The sequence below is a fragment of the Ciconia boyciana genome, chromosome 8, assembly GCF_034638445.1.
Source record: "Ciconia boyciana chromosome 8, ASM3463844v1, whole genome shotgun sequence".
NCBI lineage: Eukaryota > Metazoa > Chordata > Aves > Ciconiiformes > Ciconiidae > Ciconia > Ciconia boyciana.
The window spans coordinates 7,948,843-7,967,632 of NC_132941.1; the positions used below are offsets into that span (position 1 = coordinate 7,948,843).

Here is an 18,790-nt window from a genome sequence, read left to right on the forward strand (position 1 = left end):
GCATTGTGTGATGCTGCCTCTGTATACCTTTAGTGTTCATTGCTGTCGTGCTCCATCCACCCAGTACAAAACATCTTCTGAGGATGGAAACTCAGGTAGACTCATGCTCTTTATCCTCACTGAAGGGTAATTCTTGGTGCCTTGTTTTTCCCCTTCCACTGTTGTCCTCCAGCCCGCTTCTGTTGAGCTGGCTTGGTGCTGGGCTGCTGCTTGCAGGCAGACAACATGATGTAGTGTGGGAACAGCTTCTCACTGACAGTGTCCCTGAGCTGGTGATAAAGAGGAGTCCTGAGACATTTTTCTGCAGACCACAGTCTGGATTGCTCTCACGCTCCCTTCTGTCTTGTGTTTATCATACCCACTCCAAGCAGTGTAGGAAGGGGGTGTGTTTGGATTGCTTTCATTTAAAAAAAAAAAAAAAAAGTTGAAACATTTGATCAGTCCTGAGAGGTAAGAATAACAAATGTGGTAAAAAGTCATATTTTTAATCAGAGAAATTTGACACATCCGAGAGACAAATTGTTGCATTGTAAACTTCATTTGCACAACAGGCAGATGAGGGATGTTTTACTGCAAGACAGCATTGCAGGAGAGCTCATCATTACGCATCTAGGATGAGGGTATCCTGGGCTTATAGTGAGAAATTCTACAAAAAGAACCAAAAACGCCAAAGCAACAAAAAACCCACATTACCCCAAGTCTTCTAGAAAAGCATCGCTCAGAGGCATGTCTCGGCATGTATTATGTTGTGTGGCTCAGATGCTCTGTGGTCAGTGGTAGTCTTTCCATCCTATGTAAAGTGGCCTTGGGCAGATGGAGACTGAGTTACCTGACTGAAGGGACTTTTCCCTTCTCATAACTTCAAAATGACTTCTGTTTTCATCATTTATGTGCACCAAGACTATGCAGTAAAGACACACATGCTTACAATAAAAAGAAGACTGAATCTACATTTTTCTGTGTTGCTTTTATGTGGGCCTTTTGGCTCATGACTCACAGGCTCTTGTGGAGGCTTCTGAGACAAAAATGCAGCTGCATTTTTCTGTGTCACATGCTGCCTTGCCAGGTCCAATAATAGCAACTATTGGACAAGAGAGAAGAGAATAATACAACCTGCCTTACCTCAAGTGTGTGTGGAATCATACTCGTGGGAAGTTAAAGATGACTTTCATAGTGTGTAAACATTTTTATAAACTTCCTCCATCTCCTCATCCCTATGCATATGCTGCTTGTTAACACCCTGGATGCTTGTGGAAATAGTACTACTAATAACGGGTGTCTCTGCGGTTTTGTGATGGAAGACCTATTACCAGTGACTGAATTGTGAGATGTTCCTGGAAGAGTAAGGGGAGAGGGTTTGAATTCCAGCTGGAAATCATTGAGAAATGCATCGTTTTGGCAAATACATTCAGCTGAGAAAAGAAATGCAAAGCAGAGACCTTTCTGGATCCTCGAAGTGGACCTCATTCCCTGTGTAACGCAGATCTTTCTCACGACAGTTCACCAGCATGTTTTGTACATCTTCAGTCCCCAAAATGGTACTCTTGTCTGTGTCTTTCATCTTTCTAAGATTTTGGTTTTACACTATGCCATGAGAAGATTTGTCCTGTTGAAAGAGAATGTAAAGAAGAAATTGAGTAATCTTTTGAACCGTATTTTAAAGTGATGGGTTGGTGGTTTGGCCCTTCTTTAAAACCTTCTGGAGAAGCCCTGTGATGGTAATCAGTTGTGTCTGATTAGAAGACAGGCTTTGAGCATGTGCATTTTTTCCAATTAAGGAGCTGTGCCCTATGTTGGATCCCTCCCATAGTATATTGAGAATAAAAGATGCTTTTACTGTTTCCTAATTTGTAACAGCACTTGATATCTAGCCCATGTTTCCCCTTTTATGTAATATATATGCTTTCTTAATGCACAAATTTTGAAGTGCTCTTTAGTGCATTTCTGTACAAGCTTATAAGACTTTTCTTTAATCTGTTATTAAAGTGTTGCAAATACAGACTATGACTTAACAGTATATGCTATCAGTGACAAAAAACGACCGTCTTGGAGCCCTTTATTTTAAAGATTACTTTTGGTTTTAATTAGGAAAAATGTCATCGTGCCAGCATTTCAGTGCTGCTTCTTTCCCCACTGCAGCTTGTAATCTTTCTTAACGGGAAGATAAGTATCATTCACATTTTATTTTTCTTTGTGCTAGGTAGTGGAATGTGAGGTTTGTCCTGCTGTTGCATCCCCTTGTGTTGGAGATGTTGGTCAGAGAAGGTCCCCATCACCATGGGGACGCGGAGTGAGCACATCTGGACCACCAGCCAAACAGTGCTACATGTTCTTGCACTGTTACTCTAGGAGCCTTGCTGGAAATAAGAACCAGATGTGCTTGTAATGGGATTTTGGGTGACGAACAAGACCGTAAGAATCTTTCTTTTGTAAATATTTTCATTACACTGCAGTATTTCCACCCTGAGTGCTTCAGGACTTGAATAGGGTAGGTGGATTTACAAACTGCTGACATCCAAATGTGACCCTGCCTCAGCTACTCCAAGTCCTACATTTTAAATCTTCTGTTGAGTTCTAATCTGTAGCTGTCATGTGGATGAGTGTGTCTTTCACTGCTTGATAGATAATCTGTTCTGTGATGATACATAAAGAGCTATATAACAAAACATACCTATGTTTTGCCTATATTTATCTCACTCAAGATACTGTGACTGCATTTTTAAGTTGCTGATTGTTTGTACAGGGAAACAGCAGAACAAACACCCAAACCCCAAGTTCTTCCCCCAGTTATTTCCAATAGTTTTGATATCTGTGAAAATAATAGCCTCCAAGACAGTAATTTTTCCTTAGCGGTAGCAATTATCCTTTTACATTACACATTTTATGTTTATTGTTATTTTAATAACTTGCAGGTTGAATTTATGAAACTTTCCTGATCCTTTGTCATTGTAAACTGCAGCTGTTCAGATTTCTTACTTTTCGTAAACATTTTGAATAAACCTTTGCTGGCTTTTCTGTCAAAATTTAACTTACATTCCCTTTGGAAGCACTGAGATGTAGTTGAATTTTCTCTAAGGCAATGTAAGTGTACCTGTGCGTGCACCTTCCATGCAAAATGAAAAAGAAATTTCCTGTAGCTGTGCAAGGAGCAGGCTGCACTACTCCTGGTCTCTTCCTTCTCCATTTCTTGTGCCCTGGTCCTGCTAGGGGCTGAGCACTGTGCCCTTCTAATGCAGCAGAGAGCTAGGTTGCATATCTAATACCAGCCAGATGAGTATTGCCGCCGACCTCGGTGACCTGCTTAGTGTTAAACCACTGCACACTTTGCTGAGCGATGTTGAATGCACCGTGGGATTTAGGTCTTGGCTCTCCTGGAGACTTGAGTGCTCACTTCCTAGCAACTGATTGACCATTACTAGAGGAGGATGAGATCTATCTTGTTTGATGTCAGCCAGCTAATAATTGAGGCAAGTGCTAGCTAAGCTAGCTCTGCAGAGCTCTGCAAGCAATGAGAAGACTGGCACCGCCAGAGCATGCTTCTTCCATCCTAAAATCACTGGAACAAACTGGTCTATAGACAGGGAGGAGATGACTAGCTTAGACTGTGCCCAATTTTTAGAGGGGTAAAATTGGGTGATGGGAATCTTCCTCTCTAGGTGCCCCAGGTCATTTTTACTCTGTCCTTCTTGGAATAATGCAAACTGTACAAGAAATTGTTAAACATCGCTGGCTTTGCCAAGTTCCAAACCAGGTAAAATTGTAGTGATTTACATCAAAACCCAGCCTAATTGATAGGAACAAACACCATCGATGTTTAGACCATGCTTTTTCTTTGTCCTATTGCTCTCAGGCATGAGGAGAGAGGAAGGGTCTGGGGACAGAGCAGTAGCTGAACAAAACAAGGTGAATCAAGGGCAGAGCAGGAGGCTTAACTTGCAATTTCCTTGTGTTTGTTGGTTTAAGTCTGCCCCTCTGCATTGTTTAATGTTTTGTATTTCATTTCCTCGGTTGCTTAAGGAATGGTTGGGGCTGGCAGATGAGCTTCGAACTGTGGTCAGGTGGGGCATGCAAGATTCAAATAAAGAACCTGTTTTTTACTTCCAGCGGAGACTTTAATGTTTTTTAAAATAGGTCAGAGAAATTCAATGCTGGTTCTAGAGGTGCAGGGAAACCTTTTAGTCCTGGTTAGCTCATAACATTGTTCTGTAGCCTTGAGGATGAAAAAAGAACATCCAACCTCAAGTGTTCTGGTGAAGCAGAGAAGGAGTTAGATCAGTGCATTAGTGAGCAGAGTTTTGCTGGCAGCAAAACTGGATTTGATCTTTTGCTACATCTCCTTGTTGAGCTTCTGTTTCCAACTGTAGCACTTTGCTCCTTTCCTCTCCTGATGCTCTGGCAGTTGTGAGGTGGAATTTGCAAAGGAAAACAGCTGTAGTTCAGGCTGTGGAAAAGTTACTGAAGACAAATCCTTCGGGGTTATTGGGCTTGGTCTCCAACTTTGAATTGCTCCTGTAAGCATTTAGAGACAGGCCTGATCCTGACATCATGGGCTCGAGGGGAAAATGGGGCTGAAATTTTTCAGCCTGCAACAGAAGCAATAGAACTTGAATGATCCTAATGCTTTCTTCTGATTCTAATGTCATCTCAAAAAAGCCCAGAAACAGAAACAACCTCTCACCCTAAAATAAAAAAATAAATAAAATCAGTAGGTAGATGTTTATCTCCTGTAGAAACACTGGAAAAACTTCGTTTTTTCTGTTTCTGTGTCTGACCCCACCTTTCCTGTTCCTTCGTAATCACATGCATACCTCCTAGCCCATTGCCACTCTGGAGGTTTACGTGAGAAGATCTCTGTTGCTTAGGAGTTAATCGGCTTCTGCTGGTTGTCCTTCATCCACCTGAAGTTCTCAGGAGATCTCCTCCTCTTGCGTCACCCCCAAGAATTTAGATGTCAATGAAGAGCCCTCCCCTTGTGTCCCTGGGGAGCATGCTGATGGGGAGAGCCCCTGGGTCCTTCAGCTGGCTCTCCCCACCACGCACGCAGGTCTTGGCAGCTGGCCGAGGCCTGGTTGTGCGGGGCTGCCCGGAGAGCAGGCCCAGGGCTTTCCTTGTGCTGGTCCCAGCGCTCCAGTCCCTTCTCCTGGGTCAGGGAATCTGCTCCAGCAGAAAACTAACGTGGCAGAAGAAACGTGAGTCTCAGCCGAGCTGACCCTTGATCCGGCCAGCACCAGACTTGTGGATGGTGGCAGCTTTGGGGTGGACAAGAGCTCTTGGTGGCAACTGTTCGAGTTTGGCTTAAACCAGTTGTTGTAAACCTCACCAGAAGTGAAAGCCCTCGATGGAGGAGACTCAGCAGCTACCAGCAGAAGAGCATCTGCAAAGCTTAGCTGTATCTTTTCCTGGCACTGCTAAGTGTCAGGTCTTTACTGGATGATTTAAGAGCTGTAAGATTTGTTCGCCTTTCGCAAGCTGGCTGTTTAAGAGATTTTCCGTGAGGATGTAACTCTTAATGAAGCAGGCTTTCTTCACCTGTGACACTGATCACTTATTATGATCTGATGGGTTATCTGTGATCTCTAGCAACCTCTAGTGCTAAATGCTTATGTTGTACGCTTGCACCCCTTGCATTTTTCTTTTGGTGGGGGAAACAACATAATGAGCATTTGCTACTGCTAGGAAGTAGGTTAAACAGATCAGGGAAGATGTGGTGATTATCTCAGAATACTTTTCTTAATTTAAACCAATTCTTTGTTTAGATTTCTGGGCAGGCATTAAGTTCTGGTGTCTTTGTTTTCTGTCATTTGTAGAAATACCAGCACTTGTTCATTTATCTAAAGCGTATTATTTCTTATTTGTGTGTAGGGCACACAAAAGTTAAATTAGCATCAGTGTGTCACTGTTCTCCATAGTGTAAATCTTGTCTTTCTAGTCCTAAACGTGCTATGGAAAAAGTGCACGTGCCTTTAGACGTCACAGTGAGCATTTTAATTGAGCATCTGTTGGAGTGCTTTGTAAGTATAGATCAGAAAAATGTTGTTTAGCAATAGATGTTATCTGTGGAGTAACATCTAGATTTAAGTCTGCTGCTGTTAAAGGCAGGGCACCTGGAGGGGAGAAAAGAAACAAAAGTAAAATCATTATCTTGAAAAAGATAACTCAAGCATCAACAAATGGAAAGCACAGAGTATAAAGGTATTTGACCCAAGGTAAGAACAATATTAAATACTGTGGTATGGTCTCTGCCTTAAAACATTTTTCTTCAGAAAAAAAATAACAAAGTTTTGAGCAAACTGGTGCCCTAAAACCAGACAATTAGATCAGTGGTTTAGACACTGACTGAGGACCAGTCAGTCTGGGCAGTTAGGGACAGGTATCTGTCTCAAGAAATGATAATTTATAGAGTACTACTTTTGCTGCTAAGGTTATTCCTCTATGTTGTTGAATAGGGGATTTATTTATACTCTTGGTGCAGCAGGTAGATGATGATTAAATCTGTGGCGTTAAAGCTTTCTTGTAGGGGCAAACTACTGAGCGTCTGTGCGTGGCTGGGAAAGCTCCTCCGGTGCCCCCTGCAAGATGCACTCTGTGTGCAGAGGGGTGATGCTTTCTGAGAGCCTCAGTCTCCTGGCGTTGTGCCGCTGCTCCGTGCACCCTGTGTGCATGGATCATGTGCGTGGAAAAGTTCCTGCGTGTGCAGGACGGTCCCAGGGATGGCAGCTGGGGCTGGACTATGGAACTAGGTAACTCCTGCAGCCTGTTTATGAGGACAGCTTGTGCCTATGGTATGGGCTGTTGGCCAGGTAGACTTTAGCACTGATGTTGTGCTCCCTGTGACCACCATCTCTATGCGCTCCTTTGTCCCTTTCCCCCCACTCCTAGTAAAAAAAGTCCTGGGTCAGATGGTAACCAGATGTGTTACCACAAGCAGGCTGTGGCCAGCTGAAGCAAAGCAAGGAGCAAAAACTTTCTTGGTCCTGAAAAGTATTGAAAAGGTTATGTGTGCTAGCTGCCTGGAGGAAAAGGACCTGGGGATGCTGGTTGACAGCTGGCTGAACATGAGCCGGCAGTGTGCCCAGGCGGCCAAGAAGGCCAATAGCATCCTGGCTTGTATCAGGACTAGTGTGGCCAGCAGGACTAGGGCAGTGATCGTGCCCCTGTACTCAGCACTGGTGAGGCTGCACCTCGAATACTGTGTTCGGTTTTGGGCCCCTCACTACAAGAAGGACATGGAGGTGCTGGAGCGTGTCCAGAGAAGGGCAACGAAGCTGGTGAAGGGTCTGGAGCACAAGTCTGATGAGGAGCAGCTGAGGGAACTGGGGTTGTTTAACCTGGAGAAAAGGAGGCTGAGGGGAGACCTTATTGCTCTCTACAACTGCCTGAAAGGAGGCTGTAGAGAGGTGGGGGTCGGTCTCTTCTCCCAAGTAACAAGCAATAGGACAAGAAGAAATGGCCTCAAGTTGCATCAGGAGAGGTTTAGATTGGGTATTAGGAAAAATGTCTTTACTGAAAGGGTGGTCAAGCATTGGAACAGGCTGCCCAGAGAGGTGGTGGAGTCACCATCCCTGGAGGAGTTCAGAAAATGTGTAGATGTGGCACTTCAGGACATGGTTTAGTAGGCATGGAGGTGTTGGGTTGACAGTTAGACTAGATGGCCCTGGAGGTCTTTTCCAACCTTAACGATTCTATGATTCTATGAAAAGGCTATGCGTGCCATTGAAGAGACCCTCCCAGCTCAGAAAGACGAGTTAAATATTATTTGTTTTTTTATTTGGGTTTCTTCTTTTTAAGTTTTTTTGTTTTGTTACCAGCTAATCCTATTTGGTGCTGTGCAGGATGACAATCAAGGCCTGAAGAAGGCATGCAATGTCTGACCAGAAGATTACCCACAATCGCAAGAATACGGGAAAGGGGAGATCCAAACGGTTCGGGGCTGTGTTTGCAAGAGGTGAATCACCACTTGCATAGGTGTAGATAGGGTAGATAGGTACTTGGAAACCCTACTTGCACGTGGAAATGTGGGTAGTGCCTTTGCTTTATTGCCGTGTGCGTGCTTGGGTAGCGCCTACAGCTCCTGTTGACACTCGGCCCGTGTTGCACAAGCGATCGTTTACAGGTGCACTGGAAGAAGGGTGTGCCCTGGCAATTAGAGTCGGCTCTAACTTTTTGTTTTTCCTTCACTGTTCATTGCACTGAGCAAAAAGCTACTTTGCTGTACCTGCTTGGGGTGGGTGAGGAGGGGGAGGGCGTTCTGTTGAGTGAAAAATGTTGTCATTGCTTTAACTAAAGACCCTTTGCTTCAGGGCATGGTTAGGAGGAGAGATACAGTATGTCCTTGAAGGAAAGTACTGGCAGATATGTCAGCAAAGTTGCCTAATTGCCTAGTGTATCTGTAGTAGGATTTGGTAAGTGATGGTAGACTTAATGTAACTTGTTTTTGTTTTTTTCCAGGATGCCTAGCAGCTGGTAGTGAAGTCATCGCAGTGCTAGTTTGGTGACTGCTTGTAACTTTTGATTAACGATAAAGCAGGGAGGAGTGCACTTTGCAGAGAAAATAATGAGTAGGTGTCACTCGGGCCACCTCCAGCCTGTGTGTGAAACACAGAAGGATGCAGGCATAGCCAGGATTTCACTTTGCTGTGTGAATGCAGAGCAGTGGCAGGCTCAGTTAATGTTAGGCTATATTTAATGTCAGGCTTTGAGATGCAGGTTATATGGACATTTGCTGACTCGTTTTGGGAATCTTTTTGCTGGTGGCAAAAGCTTGCTTCCTCCCCCGGCATGCCCTCAGGACTTACAGAAGCACTGGGCTGTTTGGGTAGTGGGCAAAATCTGTGCCATGTGCTAATGCTATTTAATAATGTCCCTTGCTTTTCTACTGGTAATATACTGTGCTACTATGATATGCCTCTTTAAAGATATTATTGTTGTAGGTGTCTGCATCTTTGGGGGTGGGGGGAAGCAGCTGAAGGAAAACAATCTTTTTGTTGGGGGGAAGCTGAGCTGTATGAAAGCAAATCAGGTAACCTGCTGAGGGGGTTGTAAGGTAAAAGGTGCTCGATGGTTGCACGCTGTTGGTTTCCAGCCATCCGCCTTGATGTAGTAACTGCAGATTTGCTCTAGCTACAAACAGCTTGTAACAGCACCCTGCGCTACCTTCTGCCTTGGCAAAAATGACTGTACATAAAGGAAACAAAATACAAATGCAGTTTAATTCTCTGAGATTTGCTGTTGTGCACTCAGTGATATTTGTGCGATGAACAGCGTTGTGGCTTCAGCTGTGAAGTGCCTATGTACTCAGCCTGCCTTGCAAGAGCTCGGACTGATCAGAACTAAGTATGTGCTAATGTGCTTTGTAATCACAGGCCGCATGTGTTAATGCACCCAGAAACAAGCTGCAGGCCCTTGAGTACAGGATGAGCCCAGAGGCTTCATTCAGAGATGCCTCGACAATCTCTGAAAATCACAGGAGCTCTCCCCTCCTCGCTACTGCACCGTGCCTCGCTCATTGCCAGCTTTGCTGCCGGCATCGCTTCGGCCTTTCATGGACCACAGCGTGGGTGGGAAAGCATCAGGGTTGTGGAGGAGGAACGGTGTGCAGGAAGGGTAATATGTGGAAGTGAGAAGATCCCAATCTGGATTTTAATAGAATTAACAGTTTGTTTTACAGGTGAAAGGGGAATATGAGTATGGCATTTTTCTAATAAGAACAGTGACATACTAGTCATTTTAAAAGGTTTCTAGATAAGGCATTGCATCTCTTCTTGAGGCTTTTGTTTGAACAAGCACGTGCAAATATTGGTAAGCAGCTTCCACGCTGATACTATCACACTTCCTTACCATTGCAGTTTTGCTGCTGTCAGTTTTCTTTTGAGCCCTTCAATATTGAACATGTGGATTGACCATGACACTTAATTGCTTTCAAAATCCAAATAATACTTCTCAGCCCTGATGCTTTTCATCTGAGCACTTTACAAAAAGAAGGTAAAATTAGGCTGCTAAGCTGCAATTTGGTAGTGTGTTTATTGACATAAAAGGTCAATACAGCATAAAAGAATATTTCAAACCAAATGACTTCTCCCTTACACCGTATCAATGCTATGAATAGAACTCGGTACTCTGGAAGTATTTGAGCCTATTCAGTAAAAAACCCACAGTTGGAAATCTTGGAGTAGGAACATTCTTTTCCACATAAACTGTTCATGCTGAGTGCTCATCAAATACCTAAATTGCCTTATTTGTTGTCAGAGTTGATGGGTGATCTCTCTCTGTTGACCCTGTGCTGATAATGCTTTCTTAAACGAGGCTGCAGCTCGTTTTAAGTTTTAAGTTAAAAAACTTAAACTGCTCGGCTGCAGTTAAATCGCATGGTGTGGTGCAGAAGTCAGCCCAGTTGTAAACTGAACAGGTTTCACTGGAGTTATGTCATCTCTATATAGTGGGATGTTACTGCTGAGAGGAGCGAGCACTACTTGTGAGCTACAAGGGGTTGCTAGGACAGACTTTAGACATATCTGTTGAGTTTGAATGTGAATTTGGGAGGGAGATTTGGGAAAAGGGCTGACTTTGCTTTGGAGCATCTCTTCTGCTCTGCTGTGGATGGCACTGCTGCTCAAACACAGCTCCTCACCTTCACCCTTGAGCTTCTGGGGAAAGGGAGGTAGGTAGGGTGTGCTTGAGTGGATCTCACATGTTTGGAGTCAGATGATGGCTCTGGGAAAATGTGATCTGCACTATGCAAGTCTGCAGCTAGCCACCTAAATGCTTAATTGTTTGAGCTGTTGTGTAACCCACCCGTAATCTGAGCGCTGGGTTGCAGATTTTTGTTGCATCATTAGACCTTCTCTTTCATTACTGGTTTAGGACCATTATACAGATCTCCTAATTTATATAATTAAGTGCTGCGTAGCTCCGGTGACATGTTGTCAATGGAGCAGTAAAGCAACTTAATGCTGCGGTTGCCCGACCAGTGTCTGGCAGAGCCGGGCAGCCGCGTGGTGGTGGATGGAGGCAGCCAGCTTTTGAAGAAAGCGGGGACGTCGCTGCTCTGTGGGTGGAGAGGCAGTACCGGCCGGATTACAGACTGTGCTAGCAGTCATCTGTAAAGCCTTGGGTGGGTCGCTTCATTTTCTGGCCCTTTGTGTCCCCTCCCAGCATTTATCTGTTTAACCTGTAAACACAGTGACAAAGGGATTCTTTTCCACACCATGCCTCCATGGCACTTGGCATGGAGGGACCTTGGTCCTGGCTGGAGCAGCAGCGGCAGACAGGAATATAGATTTGCACTTCATATTTTATAACAAGGTGATCCTTAACATGGAGGAGAAAGCTTATATTAATGTGTCAGTGCGTGTTATATGCTGATATTTGGTTTCAACATGTACGTGTTCCCTTTCTTATGACAAGGTTTCCAAGTACAGTAGAAGTTCTTTATTATTTTTTTTTTTTAAACTGTGTGGAAATGAAGAAGAAAATAAATTTTGTACGGGGGGAAAGTCAGATTAAATAAGTGATTTGTGCAGGCTACATGGCTGGAGTTGGAGTGCCTTGCAACTGATGATGATTTTGACTTAATTCCTGTGGCGATGGAGCTCGATGAGCCTATTTAGCTCAATTTTACACATGGAAATTGAGACAGAGGCCACAGTTGACTGGGACAATTTTGAACAATGAAAGCATGGGGATAATGTCATAACCTTGATGTCATGGCCTAGCTTTGAACAGGGTGATGGACCAGATGACCTCCAAAGGGCCCTTGCAACTGAAATTTTTGCATGATCCTTGTTTCCAACTACTCTGTTTTTTCTCAGGGTCATGTCCTGTTCTGGGGGGTGATGTGTCGCCTTCCCAGGAAACGTTTAGCCTGTCCTGTTCAGAGCTGCACCCAGTATTTCAAAGAAAATAGGCCCATTTTGTTAAGTAGGGGACTGTGGTTAAGCAGCATTTTCCTTTGCATTTAGGCATTGTGTTGGTAGCTCTTGATGATGGCTATGTTGAAATAAGTCCTTGGCTTCACTGTTTGTGCTTCCTCTGTTTCCTGGTCTTCTGAAGGGGGTTTATTTTGGGCTTTGGCCTGTGTTAGCAAGAGGACACAACTCATTCGGATTGTAACCTGAATGTCCTGATAGAGGAGAGAATGGTTCTTGTAGCGTTGCTCCCTGGATGGGAAGGGCAAGCAAACAACAAAAAAAAAGGAGAGGGCAAGGAGAAGAATCTGTTGCAGAATTAAAAGAGTTTGTGTTTTAGGAGTGGCTGTGGTCTTGAGATGTTATTGCAGCTTGCTGCCATTTGCTTTATTTTTTAGCTAATCACTCTGATACTGTTCCCAGTAACAAGGGGGATGCTGGTCTTGCCATGGTGGTTCCATGTAGTGCTAATGTGTTGCACAGGTTTTAAACTCTCCAAGAGTTAAGTTTTAATATCTCCCACAGACAGTCAGCCATGATGGTTTTATGGAAACAGTTTGAAGTCCTTATCTCAATCCTGATATGGTTTTACAAGACTGTCTGGAAAGCAGCAGTTGCTGTTTAGGATGAACGCTGTGACATGCTTCAGTTTAAAGAAGATCAAATTTCTGGACTAAGTCCTGCTTTTTTTGTTAGTAAAAATTGTAATGGGTCACAAAAATGTTGTTATTCTTTCCAGGTTTTTTTTTTTTTTCTTCTGGTTTCAGCCTTCAAAATGTCAGTCGTATGCTTTTCAAGAGCACTTGTGCAGGACCGTGCTGTCAGAGGTCAGGGGGGTTTCGCTGCTTGGAGAGTCCCCATGGCACCTCGTCTTGGGGAAACAGGTTCCTGGGTGTTACTGCACAAGAGGAGTTTATGGAGTTCAGGTTGCTATCAAGAGGCAAGGCAGAGAGGTATAAAGCATCCCCGGTCTCTTTGTTTTGCTGCTTTGTGATTGCTGGTGGAAGTAAAAAGCAAACCCCATATTTCTTTCAGTTCTGTGAAGATCTCCAAGTTTTAGAGAGAAAATTTGTGTCTGTCTGGGGTTAGAGTGAGCAGGGAAGCAGTCTTGGTTGGGTGCTTCCTTGCTTCCCTTTTCCACCAACATGGGAATATTTCTGTCTGCAAGTTCAAGGCGACATTGTCAAAAGAGTTTACGTTTCAAAAGTTAGCTTAGTGTATATGAAAGAATTTTTGTCTCCCATCTCTTGGTAATCAGGATTAATGGGACTCCAGTTAACATCTTAATGTTGCTGCTTGCTCTGCAATGTCCACAATCGTGTGAAATATGGATGTGTTTTACTTTCTGTTGTTTTAAAATTCTTGGCTTTTCTTCATCCAGTGTGCCAAGTCAGATGCTGCCATCTAAATAAAACCCATCATTTACTTTTAGAGGAACCTTGTCTGTGCATCAAAATGTGATGAGCTGCAATCTGCCCTCTGCTCTGCTGGTAAAAATGTAGTGTGATGCAGTGATTAGTGGATCCATGTTGCATTTACACTTGTCCAAAGCAAAGCAGATTTTAGGCAAACAATTTTTTATTCTTCCGTTTATATTGCCAACATGTGTCCATTGATTTGTGTCAGTGCTGTAGCAGCTTGGATGCTGGCTGCTTTTCTCTAAGCCTTGGTGTGGACCTGCTTGACTTGCCCTTGAGGTCAACCAAGGGAAGAAGTTGCTGCTCTGAACGTGGCTTTGTAGCATGTGACTGTGGGAAATGCCTTGTCTGAGCAGAGTGTGTCCAGGCTCCCTTCCCTAAGGAATTAGGAAACATGGTTCAGACCATGGGGACAAACTTCCGAAAAGGTCTTGTGAGCCAGTTTCTCTTGGGAGATGCAATAGAAGCAGGAAAAGGATGTCCTGTAATGAGAATATAATGGTATATAAGTATAGGCTGTGTATTAAAAGCAAAAGATAACAGCAGTATGCGGTTGTACACCCAGCAATTTGGGAGATGAGGAGGAGAAGCAGTGTTTTCCTTGACATCATTTGATATGAAATTGTGAGGAGGTTTTATAGCGGGCAACAGCCAAAACTCGGAAATACTCCAGAGGTTTGTTTGGGTCCCGTAGCTGTAGGATTGGCTGTGTTTGGGCGTCTTGGCTATCAAAAGGTTCCAGCTGTATCAAATAATCCCAAATAGTCAGCACTTCATCTCCTAGACCGTTCCTGCCCTGATCTTGGTGCTGTTTTTTGAATTTGTTGAAAGCTTCATGATGGCAATTACAACCAGATGGTGAGATAACTTGTTCGACGTGTCAAAGCGATCAGCTGGCAGAAACAAAACATGCAACACTTCTCAGAAAAATACAACGTATTTTTGCGTTCGAGGGGAAAAAAGAGCAAGTTTGAGGAGTCGTTTCCTCTGTGCCAGGCAGCGTTTGGGAAGGGTGGGCATTCGCTGGGGAGGAACCAGCAGAGCAACTGGAAACCCTGAGGTCCAAGTGTTGGGGCTTTACCAAGCTTGTGTGTTTGAGAGCCCCAGCTGATTGCTCCTAAATAGATTTTCAACACAGGGTAACTCCTTTTTTCACTGTGTTAGTCACTGCCATTCATTTCATTTACAAATGTAGAGAGAGTACTTTTTGATGCTTGGCTCTTCTGCCTGTAAAGGAGACATCAGCTGCGGATCACCTCTAACCCATTGGGCTCTTTTTCAGGAAAAGAACTTATCTATTACAGAAATTACATGTTTAATCCACAGGGCCAGTTACCTTGTCTTTTTAAAAGTGTAAATAGCTGTAATGCTGTCCTTAAACTTTTTCTCTCTCTCTTCCCTAAATATGTTTCACTAATTCATCAGTGGCATGGGTAATTTCTGCTTTAGCTGTCTCAGTATGTAGGGAGCAAGACTGTGAGCAATCTGCCATCAAATAATCCTGTCCTACCAAACAAGATGGCTTTTTTCCCCTATTTTTATTAAATCCAAGCAGAATATGTTGTGTAAAGGCAAGTGTCAAAAGGACTCTCCTTTAGATTTTCATTTACTTTAGTGAGCACTGTGCGATACCATGACTATCGTGACTATAGGCCCTTTTGGGCAGAAATTTTCCAGTGTCACAGGTCAGAATACGGGAATGTTGGCAGAGCAGTGTAGGAACCCGGTTGCTTTTTACGGCTTTCCTTATAAAGATACCGTATGTCATCATCTTCCTGTGATGATACAGAATAGTTTTTCATTTGTAAAGCAGTATGAGCACACCCATGAAACAGAACTTTTAAAACCATCTTTTCTAAGATTCAGAAAAGAGGAGCTATATCAGTGTCCATCTACACTTGGTAATGATTTTCCAGTAAAGGAAGAGAAGAAGAAATGGCTGAAAAGGCTGTGCTTAAGCATGCAGGAGTTATCCTGTAGCAGTTTCACGGAAAGCAGAAATCAATTCTTTGGGGAATTGATTCTTTGATGTGGACAGCCTTCCTGATTGTGCAGGCTCTTTACATACGGAATTAAAATATATATCTAAGACTTTTTAATATTCTTTGCTTCTTCCTGTAACAGTCTAAAAATTCCTACAGAATAAAAGAAAACAAAAAAAAAGCCTAGAGGAAGAATTTTATGATCTGTATTACTGCTTTTTATTGCTCGGCCAGTTGATTTTCTCCACGTGCTAATACTTTCCAATTCATGAGCATCCCAGTGAGCTTTGCATGTGCGTCTCCATAAACACACCCTCATTCCTTAGTGGGTATGATGAAAAACCTGCAGTGATTCACAGCGTACTCACTTATCTACTTTAGCAGTGTTAGCCATACCCGTATTGCTTGTCAGTTCAAAGGAATAGCAGTAAACCCTGCTTTCTCTGCCAGAATATTACAAGTGTGGTATTAAAAGCCAAGTTATTGGTGTCTCACAAATGAATGAAACCACTGTATTGTTGTAGTATATGCCTTGCAGAGAGCTGTTACATGGAGATCAACACGGGATGGCTGGTAGGAGCCTTGGGTTAATGTTGCTTGCTTAACGTAGTTAATCATTGCTTTATCAAACAGTAACCATCTTTTAAAATGTGGTCCTGAAAGTAATACTACAGGAATGCCGGAGGGAAGTTCCAGTCTGTTTGTTTGTGACTGCGAGGATGTTTTTTACTGGTTAATGAATCCAAAGAGGGTTTGCACGCTCTTGACTGGTATTTAAGAGTTCAGGTAATTCCTCTTTCAGCTCCAGTAGTTTGCCATAAGAATATAATTCAGAAATGTGTGACACTGCAATGAAGTAATTCATGCACAATCCTGATACTTTTAGAGAAACAAGAGGGCTAACTCTTTTCTTTTTTTCAATTTGGTCTATGTTTAAATATATATATTAGTAGTAAAATGCCTTTTAGCATCCAGTACCCTGTAGTGCCTTGCAAAAACACTCTCCCCATTCCTCAGCAGGAACCCACCAGCAGAATGGATAAAAGAGACTTTTAGCAATAAATATTAAGAAAACATTGTGTAAAACTGACGTTGAGGTGTTCAGGTGATGCTGTTCTTGTGTAGATGAATGAGTGAGATTTGTTGTGCAATGCATTATCTTCCAGTGTTGTATGTTCCCCAGCTAATTCACAGAATACAATTGATTTCCCAGCCGGTAACTAGTTTTGCTGTTGTTACTTCTGTGCTTGTAATTGCACTTTGAACTCAGCAGGTTGGCTCAGGCTGTGAGATTCCCTGATTACGGATTCTTTCCCAACGGGGAGTGCGCAGGGGCAGAGTCTCCTCTATCTGGTAAAACAGGAGGAGGCAGTCGGTGTGTCGCGCTTGCGTTAGGCGATATGTGCGTAGCCACAGCCTTTCCTGGTGTGGTAACCAAATGATGGCCTAAGGTGCCCTTATGACTTTGATTTAGCTAATACAATCTCCCACACAGCATTTAATAAGCTAAAGCCCAACCTGGGCTTTTTCTCCTTTTGACATTTAATCCACTTTTACTGCTCTCTTCAGGTGTGCTCAGTAGACCTGTGGATGAATCCACTGAGTAGATTTTGCCCCAGAGCAGGAAATCAGCCTGTGGAAAAGTGCAGGCAACCCAGAAGGGTTTGGCAGAGACTTGCTGGTAGGTTTGGGCTTCATCTGCTGGCCATCACCTGCCATCATCTACTTTTGGTGCTTTTGTTCCTTTTAAAATACCTTGCTGTAAGGGAGTTCACAAATAGTTTGATGAAGTCTTCCTGGAGAGGTTGTGTTTGAGATGGATATAAAGGACTTAACCCAAACTTAGAGGTTTGGGATACAGTGTTGGACAGCAGATCAACAGCTTTGGGGTTAAACCAAATAGCAGGACAGTAGCAAATACAACTCAGCAGCACAATTATTCTTAGATGGTGCCAGATGCCCATGTGGGTCTATATATAGCCCTATACTTTGTGTGGTCATAGCCCCATGCGTGCTCATGGAAGCCTGGGGTGGGCCACCACATGGGACTACCGTGGGAGGCAATGCATACCTCTCATATGGCTGGCAAGGTAGAGGATGGTTTCCATCCCCCTCCGTGAAGGTGTTGTGATGCACGGCTGCTGGGACCCCCAGCAGCCGTGCTGTCCCTGGCACCTAGTGACTCCTCCTTCTTCCTTCTCTTCCAGGAGCTGAGTGTCGTGACCTGCCCTGCTCCTCCCTGCTCGGTGTGGGAACGACCTGAAGGACATCTTGGAGCCGCCTGTACTGCTTCATGCAGTTAAAGTAAGGTTAAATGTTTTGGCAGCTCTTTCAGGGACAAGCAAGGGTTGAGGTGAGGGGTTTGGGGGAATGGGTTTGCCCAGCTTACCTTCTTGGCAGCGGGCAGGGATGCTGATATCAAAGCCCATGTTATAAGCAAATTTAACAAGTTATTTTGCCATAAAATACAACTTCTTTGCAGGGGAAGCAAAAAATAAAAGGAAAGGGGTGTGTGGTCTCAGCCTTTATATCAAGCATATACTATGGTGTAAAATAGCACTTAACACTTAGAGCATCAGCTGTTTTTCCCTGTTATTTTAAGATACAACTTTCATGTGCCTGGGGCAGGCATGTGGTTACAGCCTGAGGATTTCTGTGGAAACCAGTCAGGATCAGAGCTCAGGTCCATGGGGCTCAGGTCCCGCTGGCTGCCAGTCGGACATGCCTCCCGGTCGGCACGACAGCTGTCTGTCTGTCCTGGAGCGGTCGCGGCGTTGAGGCTTCTGGGTTTGTTTTTCTGTTAACACCAGCTTTTCGGTGTGGTGAACCAGATCAGGGAAGGATCTGACCTAAAAGTGAATATATGGTTATTGCAATACTGACAGTAGCTGTTCTGACTCATGGAGTTACACCCATTCTCTCCAAAAAGACTTGAATTTGCAAAAACTGTTAGCCTGAAGCAAAGAAACTGCGAGAGTTTTTCTTGGAAATGGGTGCTTGCCATGCTTGAGCTCTGTCGAGGGAGGGAGGAAGGAAAACCACAGCAAGCTGCCTCTTTTCTGCTCCTGCTGTCTCTAACCTGTTTACCTTCTGCAGTGTCTCACATTTTCCATGGTCTTGCCTGAGAAGACCAGCGCTTTAACGATACTGGGTCCGAATCATTTGGCATTACTGAGCTGTAGCAACAGCTGGGTGGATTAATCATGAACTGCTGTTACTGTAGAGAGACAAGTATTTATTGTAATTATTTGGGTTTCCTTTTTTCAGTGGGGGTGGGCAGGGGAATTATACCTATTTTCAGAGCTTGAGAAAGAAATTAAGTCTTTGGCAAAATTATGAATGAAACTTGCTTTATCAGGAATGAATTCGTGACTGGCTGAGAGCTGGTCTCCAGTTCATCATGAACGTCGATGCTTGTTAGCCAAATGTATGGGGCTGTGTTTCAAGCGGAAATGCATGACACCAGTTGCCATGTAAGAGAAGCAAT

The 18,790-nt window shown here is 43.8% G+C and overlaps 1 protein-coding gene across 10 annotated transcripts in view; it reads left to right on the forward strand.

Moving 5' to 3' along the window:
• Positions 1-18,790, forward strand: part of AKAP13 (A-kinase anchoring protein 13) — a 227,226-nt gene that overhangs the window by 35,286 nt on the left and 173,150 nt on the right. For all 10 annotated transcript variants that reach the window (XM_072871546.1, XM_072871545.1, XM_072871548.1 and 7 more), the window contains one exon: positions 17,511-17,607. The gene's annotated coding sequence lies outside the window, so the exon portion shown is untranslated. The remainder of the gene's footprint in view (positions 1-17,510; positions 17,608-18,790) is intronic.